This window comes from Pelmatolapia mariae, linkage group LG13, assembly GCF_036321145.2.
Source record: "Pelmatolapia mariae isolate MD_Pm_ZW linkage group LG13, Pm_UMD_F_2, whole genome shotgun sequence".
NCBI lineage: Eukaryota > Metazoa > Chordata > Actinopteri > Cichliformes > Cichlidae > Pelmatolapia > Pelmatolapia mariae.
In genome coordinates, this window is record NC_086238.1 from 26,739,753 (window position 1) to 26,749,283 (window position 9,531).

Consider the following 9,531-nt stretch of genomic DNA (forward strand, 5'->3'; position numbering starts at 1 on the left):
GCGCGCCAACAAAAACAGACTAAGAGTGCACTCAAAATAAAATTAGACAGTTTGAGAAAAGAGAGATTAAAACCTATCCCCCGGGGTTCTATTTTATTTTCTATATTCGTTCTTCTTCATAAAAAAAAAGGGTTTGAATGTGAGTTTCCTGCAAATGTTTAATACATTTTCTAAAACTGAGATCTCGTGTTGGTTTTATTGCATGGTGTTTTAACATTTAAGTATTCAGATACATAAGCGTTTACAGGCCAAGTGTATTTCCCATAGCCTCCAATTGATTATTTAGACGTGAGAATCATACGATACCCTAGACTGATATTTACTTTTCGAGATGTATCTTTTATCACAGAATGTTTAACCAGGGTTAAGACTTCACCCGAAGGCATAAGGTGGGTTTTATTACACGAGCCGGTGGTAAAAGTGTTACATTTTTGGGGGCTCGTCCGGGATAGATGTATTTTTGTTATGACTGACCTGGTTTTCCTTTATTCAACAAAGAGAGGGAATTAATTTTTTTTTTTGAGATTGCTAAGGTAATTATTTTCATTGCTAATAACAGGGAATTGTCAAGTGTGGTTACATTTATTGTGAGATCTTTTACTGTTTGAGCTAAAAAGAAAAATGGAAGCCGTTGAAATTGAAGCCTGGTGCAAAAAGAAGCAGTTAGCTTATGAACATGCAGTTGTCTTGAGTGATGTGGACCCAGATGTCACAGATGCAGTTCTGCTATCAGCTTTGAGTCAGGTCAAAGTATTTGGGAAATCCGAGATAGTTGACCGTTGTCTTGACGTAGCTTCTAAGACACAGTTTGTACTGATCAAGACTTCAACTGACTTGACCAATCAAACCTTACCTGGTGTTGTTGGACTTCCTGGGGAGGCTGGTCCATGGCCGGCTCATGTGCTCACTGCTCCTGCAGATAATGACGGGTTTCAATCTAAGCTAATGTTATTCCTGAAGACTGAAGGTAAAACTCTTACTGATGTTAGTGGCTTACTTCAGCCTTCACCCCTTGACGTGAACACTGCTCTGATACATGCCATCAGTTCCTTAGTGGATAAATGTAACACCACATCTGTTGATTCTCAGAGCTATCGTAAGCTGCGCATGTTCTCTGGTGTGAAACCTACGCCCAATGGGGAGGAAGAGTATGATGCCTGGGCAGAGCAGACAACACATCTGCTAGAAGAGTGGCAGTGCAGTGACAATATAAAGAAACAGAGGATAGTGGAAAGTCTGAAAGGTCCAGCTGCTGACATTGTAAGATTCCTAAGAGTGCAGAAGCCCACTGCAACTTCATATGACTACATGCAAGTTTTGGAGACAGCTTTTGGAACAACTGAGAGTGCATCCGATCTTCTGGTGAAATTTAGACATACATACCAAAATGTTGGCGAAAAACTGTCTACTTACCTGTTGAGGCTGGATAAACTGCTGCACTGTATTTTCAGAAAAGGAGGCGTGGCACTGTCTGACATGAATCGATTGCGGATGGAGCAGGTTGTGAGAGGAGCACTGCAACAAGACATGATTGCACTTCGTCTTCGTATGACTCACAAGCTGCGAGAACCTCCTTCTTTCAGTGAGTTGCTAAAAGAAGTAAGGGAGGAAGAGGATATGCTCCAAAGCAGAAACGATCTTAAGAACCCAGTAATGTCACAGTCTGTAATTCCTGTTTCCAAGTCGGCACCTGAACAAGAAGTCGATCCTGAAGTAGCAAAGCTGAAAAAAGAGATAAGTGTCATGAAAGCTGAGATGCTTAGTCTTAAAGCTGCTACAGTCGCATCACATCCAGACACCCAGATTCCACAACTAGAAATCCCTGCCAAGACACCTTACAAAAAAAATGCTACCCCACAAAGGTCTGGCTATCAAGAGGATAAACCTGGAATATTTTGCTATAGATGTGGGGAGGATGGACATTTTAAGAGAGAATGTGAGGGTGAAGAAAACCTACTCAAAGTCAATAAGCGCCTCATTAAACTGACAAAGAAATCGGGAAACTACCGCGGGATCCAGTAGAGGAACGGCCTGGCATCCCGGTGGTTGTAAAACGTTCCACCAAGTGCAGCAACTTAGATGGAAAAGTGAACGACAATGTACCTGCAGGCTTAGTGGGCCCTAGCTCTGTAGTGTCAGTACAGATTGAAGGCATTTACTCTAAAGCCATACTCGATTCTGGTTCTCAAGTAACCCTGCTGTACAGATCCTTCTACGACAGATATTTGACACACCTGCCATTGACGTCTATCGACACTTTGGCGATATGGGGTCTTAGTTCCGCCGAGTACCCTTATGATGGCTATTTGTCACTTAGGCTGGAGTTTTTGGAAGCAGACGTAGGCGTGAGTGAGACCATTGATGCACTTGTGTTGGTATGTCCCGACCCAGTTGTGAGAGGTGAAGCTTCCCTGCTTGTTGGCACAAACACACCCACTGTGAGGCGATTGCTTAGCCACTGCAGTGAAAAGGGAGGAGAAAGCTTTGTGAGATCCATGCACATTCACCCGGTTTTCAGAAAAGTTTTCAGTGAGATCTCAGTTCTGCCACCTGATACTGATAATAACCAGAGAGGAACTGTGTGGTTCACGCAAACCAAACCTGTCACCATACGGCCTGGGGGAGTCGCCAAAGTGACTGGGGCACCAAAGTTTCAGGGAGTGCTGAGCACTCAGACAATCCTTGTAGACTCGCCTGATGACCCTGCGAACGAGTCACGGTTTCCCGATGGACTCCTGGTGAGACCAGAGTTGCAGACCTCCACTGGTGTGACGGCCAAAAGAATTACTGTTCTAGTTAGAAACATGTCAGCACGGGAAATTACCTTGACCAGAGGGACGCCAATAGCTCATCTGTTTCCAGTCGACGTTGTGTCATCTCCACCTGGGAAGGAAGAGTCTGAAGTTGAGTCACCTGGAAAGTTGAGCTCCTCTTCTTTCAACTTTGGAGACTCACCAGTTCCTAAGGAGTGGAAAGAAAGATTGGTGACAAAAATGATGGAACGGAGTGAGGTTTTCTCTCTGCATGAGTTTGATGTAGGATGCAGTAAGAGCACCCAGCACACTATCAAAACCACAGAGGACAAACCATTTCGTGAGAGGTCTCGTCGGCTGCCGCCTGCAGACGTGGAGGCATTGAGACAGCATCTATCGCAGCTAAAAAACGCTGGTGTTGTTACAGAGTCACGCAGTCCTTATGCCTCACCCATTGTGGTCGTGAGGAAGAAGAATGGGAAAATAAGGATGTGTGTGGATTTCCGGACTCTAAACCGCCGCACTGTCCCAGACCAATACACGGTGCCAAGAATTGAAGATGCTTTGGCCTGTCTCAGTGGAAGCAAGTGGTTTAGTGTGCTTGATCTTCGGAGTGGATATTATCAAGTGCCTATGGCAGACTCCGACAAAGACAAGACAGCATTCATTTGCCCGGCTGGATTCTTCCAATTTGAAAGAATGCCACAGGGAGTGACAGGGGCTCCTGCTACGTTTCAGCGGGTAATGGAACAGACTGTTGGAGACATGAACTTGCTTGAGGTATTGGTTTATCTCGATGATCTCATTGTGTTTGGAGCAACGCTTGAGGAGCATGAGACCAGGTTGCTAAAGGTGCTTGACCGTTTAAGGGACGAAGGACTGAAGTTGTCACTGGATAAATGCCAGTTTTGTCAGCCATCAGTAACTTATGTTGGACACATTATATCTCAAGATGGGGTATCTACCGATCCAAAGAAGACTGAAGCTGTAACCACATGGCCGAGACCCAACACTGTGACTGCATTACGGTCATTTCTTGGATTCTGTGGGTACTACAGGCGCTTCGTGAAGGATTATTCCAAGGTAGCTCACCCATTGAACCAACTGTTGTCCGGTTACCCCCCAGCTGCAAAGAAGAAAGCAAAGGAAAAGCAGGATAGCACTTACCTTAACCCCTCAGAGCCTTTTGGTGGTCGATGGAGTGAAGAATGTGAAGCAGCCTTCGAGGAGCTGAAGCGACGACTTACCCAAGCTCCTGTGTTGGCTTTTGCGAATCCTCAGCTACCTTATGTGCTACATGTAGACGCTAGCCGGGAAGGGCTAGGAGGAGTGTTGTACCAGGATCAAGGTGAAGGATTGAGACCTGTGGCTTTCGTCAGTCGGAGTTTGACTCCTTCAGAGAAGAATTACCCAGCCCATAAATTGGAATTTTTGGCGCTGAAGTGGGCGGTAGTGGACAAACTGCATGACTATCTGTATGGGACCAAGTTTGAGGTGAGGACAGACAACAACCCTCTGACATATGTGCTAACGTCTGCCAAGCTAGACGCGACGGGTCACCGTTGGCTTGCTGCTCTATCTACATATGACTTCAGTCTCAAGTACAGATCAGGAGTCCAAAACATTGATGCCGACGCTCTCTCTCGCCGCCCACATCCGAGTTCAATACACAAGTCAGAGTGGAACGACATTCCTGCAGCAGGCGTGAGGGCCATGTGTCAAATGTCTGTGGTGATAAAGCACAGAAATCCACACTCTGGAAGAGCCATTGACCCTTTTGGCACTTCTCCACAAGCTATCCCACAAGCTTATTGCAATCTGGCTTCTTTGAGTGTTAAAAATATGCCCTTTGTGAGTCTTACTGAGTTGTCAACCGCTCAGCGGGAAGATCCTGGCATAGGACAAGTGTGGTCAGCTCTGAGTAATGGCAATAGCAACCAAGTTGACAAGACCAAGCATCCAACTTGCTCTTTGCTGTTGAGAGAGTGGGACAGGTTAAAGATGCAGAAAGGAGTGGTGTATCGCATTGTAACTCCTCCAGGTAAATCACGCTGTTCTCAGTTGGTACTACCAGAAAAGTACAGAACCACCGTACTGAAATCACTGCACGATGACTCAGGTCATTTGGGCCTCGACAAGACATACGGCCTGATTAAAGATCGGTTTTACTGGCCTCGGATGAAGTCAGAGATTGAAGAGTATTGCAAGTCTTGTGAGAGGTGCATAAAAAGAAAGACTCTACCCAAGAGAGTTGCACCTTTGTCGCATTTGCAAAGTGATGGACCATTTGACCTCGTTTGTATGGACTTTCTGTCCATTGAGCCTGATTCGAGCAACACAGAAAATGTTCTGGTCATTACTGATCACTACACTCGCTATGCTCAAGCTTTTCCAACAAAAGACCAGAAAGCCTCTACAGTTGCAAAAGTGTTGCTGGAGAAGTATTTTGTTCATTATGGATTGCCACAGAGGATGCACAGTGATCAGGGCAGAGATTTTGAAAGTCGTCTTGTCCATGAAGTTTTGAGTTCACTTGGAGTTGAAAAATCAAGAACGACGCCCTATCATCCTCAAGGAGACCCCCAACCCGAGAGGTTTAATAGGACATTGTTGGACATGTTAGGGACTCTGGAACCGAACAAAAAGAAAAAATCGAGTCAGCACATTGTTCATTTGGTTCATGCTTATAATTGCACTCCTAATGAAGCTACAGGATTCTCTCCCTATTTTCTTATGTTTGGGCGTGAAGCCAGATTACCTGTGGATCTATGTTTTGAGACTTCCAGTGATGGCACACAACAGAAAACTTACCTCAAGTACGTTTCTGACATGAGGAAGGAGTTAAAGGCTGCCTATGAACTAGCAGAGTCCGTCGCTGCCAAGCAAAATGATAACAATAAGCAGAGGTATGACAAAAGAATCAGATTCACACAGTTGTTACCTGGAGACAGAGTCTTGCTACGAAACCTCGGCTTACAAGGGAAGCATAAACTGGCCGATCGCTGGGCGTCAAAACCATATGTTGTGGAAAGCAAGATGCCGAACCTACCAGTGTTCCGGCTGAAACCTGAAGATGGTGATGGACCAATCAAGATCCTCCATCGAAATCACCTACTGCCTCTTGGGAAGAGGATATGTCTAGATCCTGAATCCCATACGGATCTTACACCTACGAGGAGAGTTCTTCGACGGAGAAAACAGAAAGAACGCACAGACAAGCCTGAAGAGGAAAAGACACTATCACAGAAAACGCCAGATAAAGACTCTGAAAGAGAAGGAGTTACACCCAGTGATCAAGTTGAAAAAGAGTACACTGACTCAGAGGATGAGGACTATGGACTTTGGTATGATTCAACCGTTGAACCTCTCAGAAACAACATGGATGATGATACTCTGGAACCATTCAGTCTGGATTTGGATATTTCCTTAAGCGACTTGACTGAACAACCAAAAACAGTTGAGCTGGGAGTAACGCAGGAATGTGTGGAGGAACCTGAAATGGACAGTGTAAATGAATTTGAGTCTACTGAGACAACCGAAACTGAACTACCAGAGACTTGCGAGAATCACGAAGAGACTGACAAAGACAAAACACTGACTGAAGACATTCTCTTGCCAGAAGAAGACACTGAACTTAACTCTGAGACTAATCCTGACTTTGACATTAAGACCCGACCTCAGAGGTTAAGGAGGGCTCCTTTAAGGTTAACTTATGATGAACCAGGTCATCCCAGTGTTGTAGCAGCCCCTACAGTGAAATATGTCTCTTGTATTTACAAGTGGATAGGTACACCCATCTTTGCTTAGTTGTGTGTTTTACTCACCAGTTGTGCCATAATGGTTTATGTTTTCAAGGTACAAAGTCATGAGGGCATGCTTTTATTTGGTGGGGGGAGAGTGTAATACTCTGATAAATATCAGTGGTATTTATTTTGTATTTTTTTTTCATGGGAATAAGTTAAAGATAAAATTACAGTTCATGGTGAAGCTAAAATTTGCATAAATATTTGATATAAATAAATGTATTAAAATGCATAAATAGTTGTGTTTGAAATCAGTTACTTTAAAACATAATTTCATGGAATGTGAATGTCTTTAAAAAGAGAAGAGGTTTAAAAATTATTTTCTTACGCTACGTTATGTGAGTTCATGACCTTGAGTTTTTTTTCACTTCCGGGGGAAAGACTCGAGAACAAGAGAGGAAAAAGGGAGTAATGTGAAAATGGTGTAGACAGAGCAAAGACTCCGGGACTGCGTATGTCACCAATGTTGAGGTTGTTCAGCAACAACAAACCAACAGACTGTGGACTTCCCGGTATTTACTCGGAGCGTTTGAGCTGGGCTTTCCGTATCCATTTGTGCTTGGTGAACACGAGGCAAGTTTGGTTACGTTAGCTAGCCGGAGCTAGGCTAACGCCACGGTCCTTGCTGAAGGAGATACCGCCTGAACGGACAGCAGGAGTTTTGAGAGTCGTCTCGGGAGAGAGTCGTTGACGGAGGACGATTCGCTACTACCGAGGGAACCGGAGATTCGTTGCTAGCTGCTGCGAGCGGAGACGGTTGCTACCGCAACGAGCGAGTGATTCATCGGGTGCGGCCAAGACTTCATGGATACACGGAGGTATCGTTATTAAAAAGAGCTCCAACTAAAGCGCGCCAACAAAAACAGACTAAGAGTGCACTCAAAATAAAATTAGACAGTTTGAGAAAAGAGAGATTAAAACCTATCCCCCGGGGTTCTATTTTATTTTCTATATTCGTTCTTCTTCATAAAAAAAAAGGGTTTGAATGTGAGTTTCCCGCAAATGTTTAATACATTTTCTAAAACTGAGATCTCGTGTTGGTTTTATTGCATGGTGTTTTAACATTTAAGTATTCAGATACATAAGCGTTTACAGGCCAAGTGTATTTCCCATAGCCTCCAATTGATTATTTAGACGTGAGAATCATACGATACCCTAGACTGATATTTACTTTTCGAGATGTATCTTTTATCACAGAATGTTTAACCAGGGTTAAGACTTCACCCGAAGGCATAAGGTGGGTTTTATTACACGAGCCGGTGGTAAAAGTGTTACATATATATATATATATATATATATATATATATACATATATGTACACTCAGAAAAATAAAGGTGCCAACTGAAACCAAAAGTGGTTCTTTAGACTGATGCCACAAAGAACCTTTCAAACAATGGTTCTTTGAAGAACCATTTCTTTCAGTCGTTCATTGAAGAACCTTTAATGGTTTTTCAAAGAACCTTTTTTAAAATGGTTCTTTAGAGAACCATTTTTAAAAGCTCCTTCAAATGGTTCTTTAAAAAAAACATTTTAAAGAACCATTTTAAATCTTTCAAAATAAAATGTATCATAAATTGAATTTAGGTAGGATAAAATAAATACGAGCACAGCATAGACATATATTAATGGTTTATTGTCATTTCATAATATACCAAAAGACAAAAAGGCATTTTAACCCTCAGCACCACATCACTACTAATACATGTTACATATTAGTCATTTAAACAGTAATAATTAAACATTTTTACTATACTTTAAATAAATATATATATGAATACTATATCTATAGATAACACAACAATTAATACATGTATTATTTAATTAATAAAACATCAGAAAGTGATAAAGACACATTAGAAATAGCAATTGCTTCATAACAGACGAATAAATCAACACATTTTCATCAGCAGATGTTTGCATAATCTGTAAAAATATTTCAACAAGTTTTTGATTAAAATTATCAATGAACTTCAGCCTTACGTTATGTAAGGTAAGTTTCATGTTGAACTCATGGTTCTTTGTTAGTCCAGTTTAGGACAATGTCTCTGACATATGTATCATATCAAATATATGTCATATCAAAACAAGCCCACACCTGCAGTTGTTTCAGTTTTTCACATGTGTTTCCTGTCAGCTGGTCAACCGCACTCAGGTGGACATCCATATCAGCCAACCAAACGACAAGCTCCTCCCTTTGTGCTTCAAATCCCTCCCACTCTTAGACAAGGAGCTGAGAGAGAGAAAACAAGGGTCAATTATAAAGAAGAGAGAAAAGTGAAACCATCCTCAGAAGGTCTGACTCGCATACCTGCAGTCAACCTATGATGGACTCCAGTTTGGCGTCATCACAGCGGCGGCCGCACTCCCTCACCAATGCCAGCAGCCGAGTCTGCAGGGTGCCCTGGAAGAGCAGAGTTAATGTTCGACTCTTCCTGGTCAGTCTCTCCAGCTGGGTGAGCCGAGGTTTCCCCTCTCACCGCCGCCTCTGAACACACGAAAACAAATTGCATGTGAAGCAGGAGGTGCAGATTTTTTTGCTGTTCTTTTCTAAATCCAGGCTTGATAACGTGAAGGTATTTGGAAAACTTTTTTGGCCAGCGGACGACTGTTGCCTCGCAGAAAGTCAAATAAAATGTATGCGATACACAATCAATTCACAAGAACACATTATAAAAAACAAGTCCAGTTCTTGCCTGATTTCAAGTGAATTCTGCATCAAAACAGGGTAACAGAATTAAAATGAGTGTTTGCAGCAAATGTGAGCACAAAGCCTCACTTTGTACAAGCCTGCTATTAAAGTTCTCCTCTATGCAGACAACGTTCCTGTTTTCAAGGCACAACTTGGATCTGCTGTACAAATCTTATGGATACACGCTAAATGAAACAGAAGTTTGCACAACTCCAGATTCTGATCCCTCCACCTAATATGGTCCCAAAAGGCTAACAAATACCCACATAGCAATAGCAATAAAGC

General features: G+C 42.8%; 1 protein-coding gene across 1 annotated transcript in view; it reads right to left on the reverse strand.

The window, feature by feature from the left end:
* Nucleotides 1-8,784, reverse strand: part of LOC134640189 (peroxisomal membrane protein PEX13-like) — a 47,472-nt gene extending 38,688 nt beyond the window's left edge. Inside the window, exon 1 of the mRNA XM_063491824.1 lies at nt 8,653-8,784. The gene's annotated coding sequence lies outside the window, so the exon portion shown is untranslated. The remainder of the gene's footprint in view (nt 1-8,652) is intronic.
* Nucleotides 8,785-9,531: the final 747 nt, after the last annotated feature.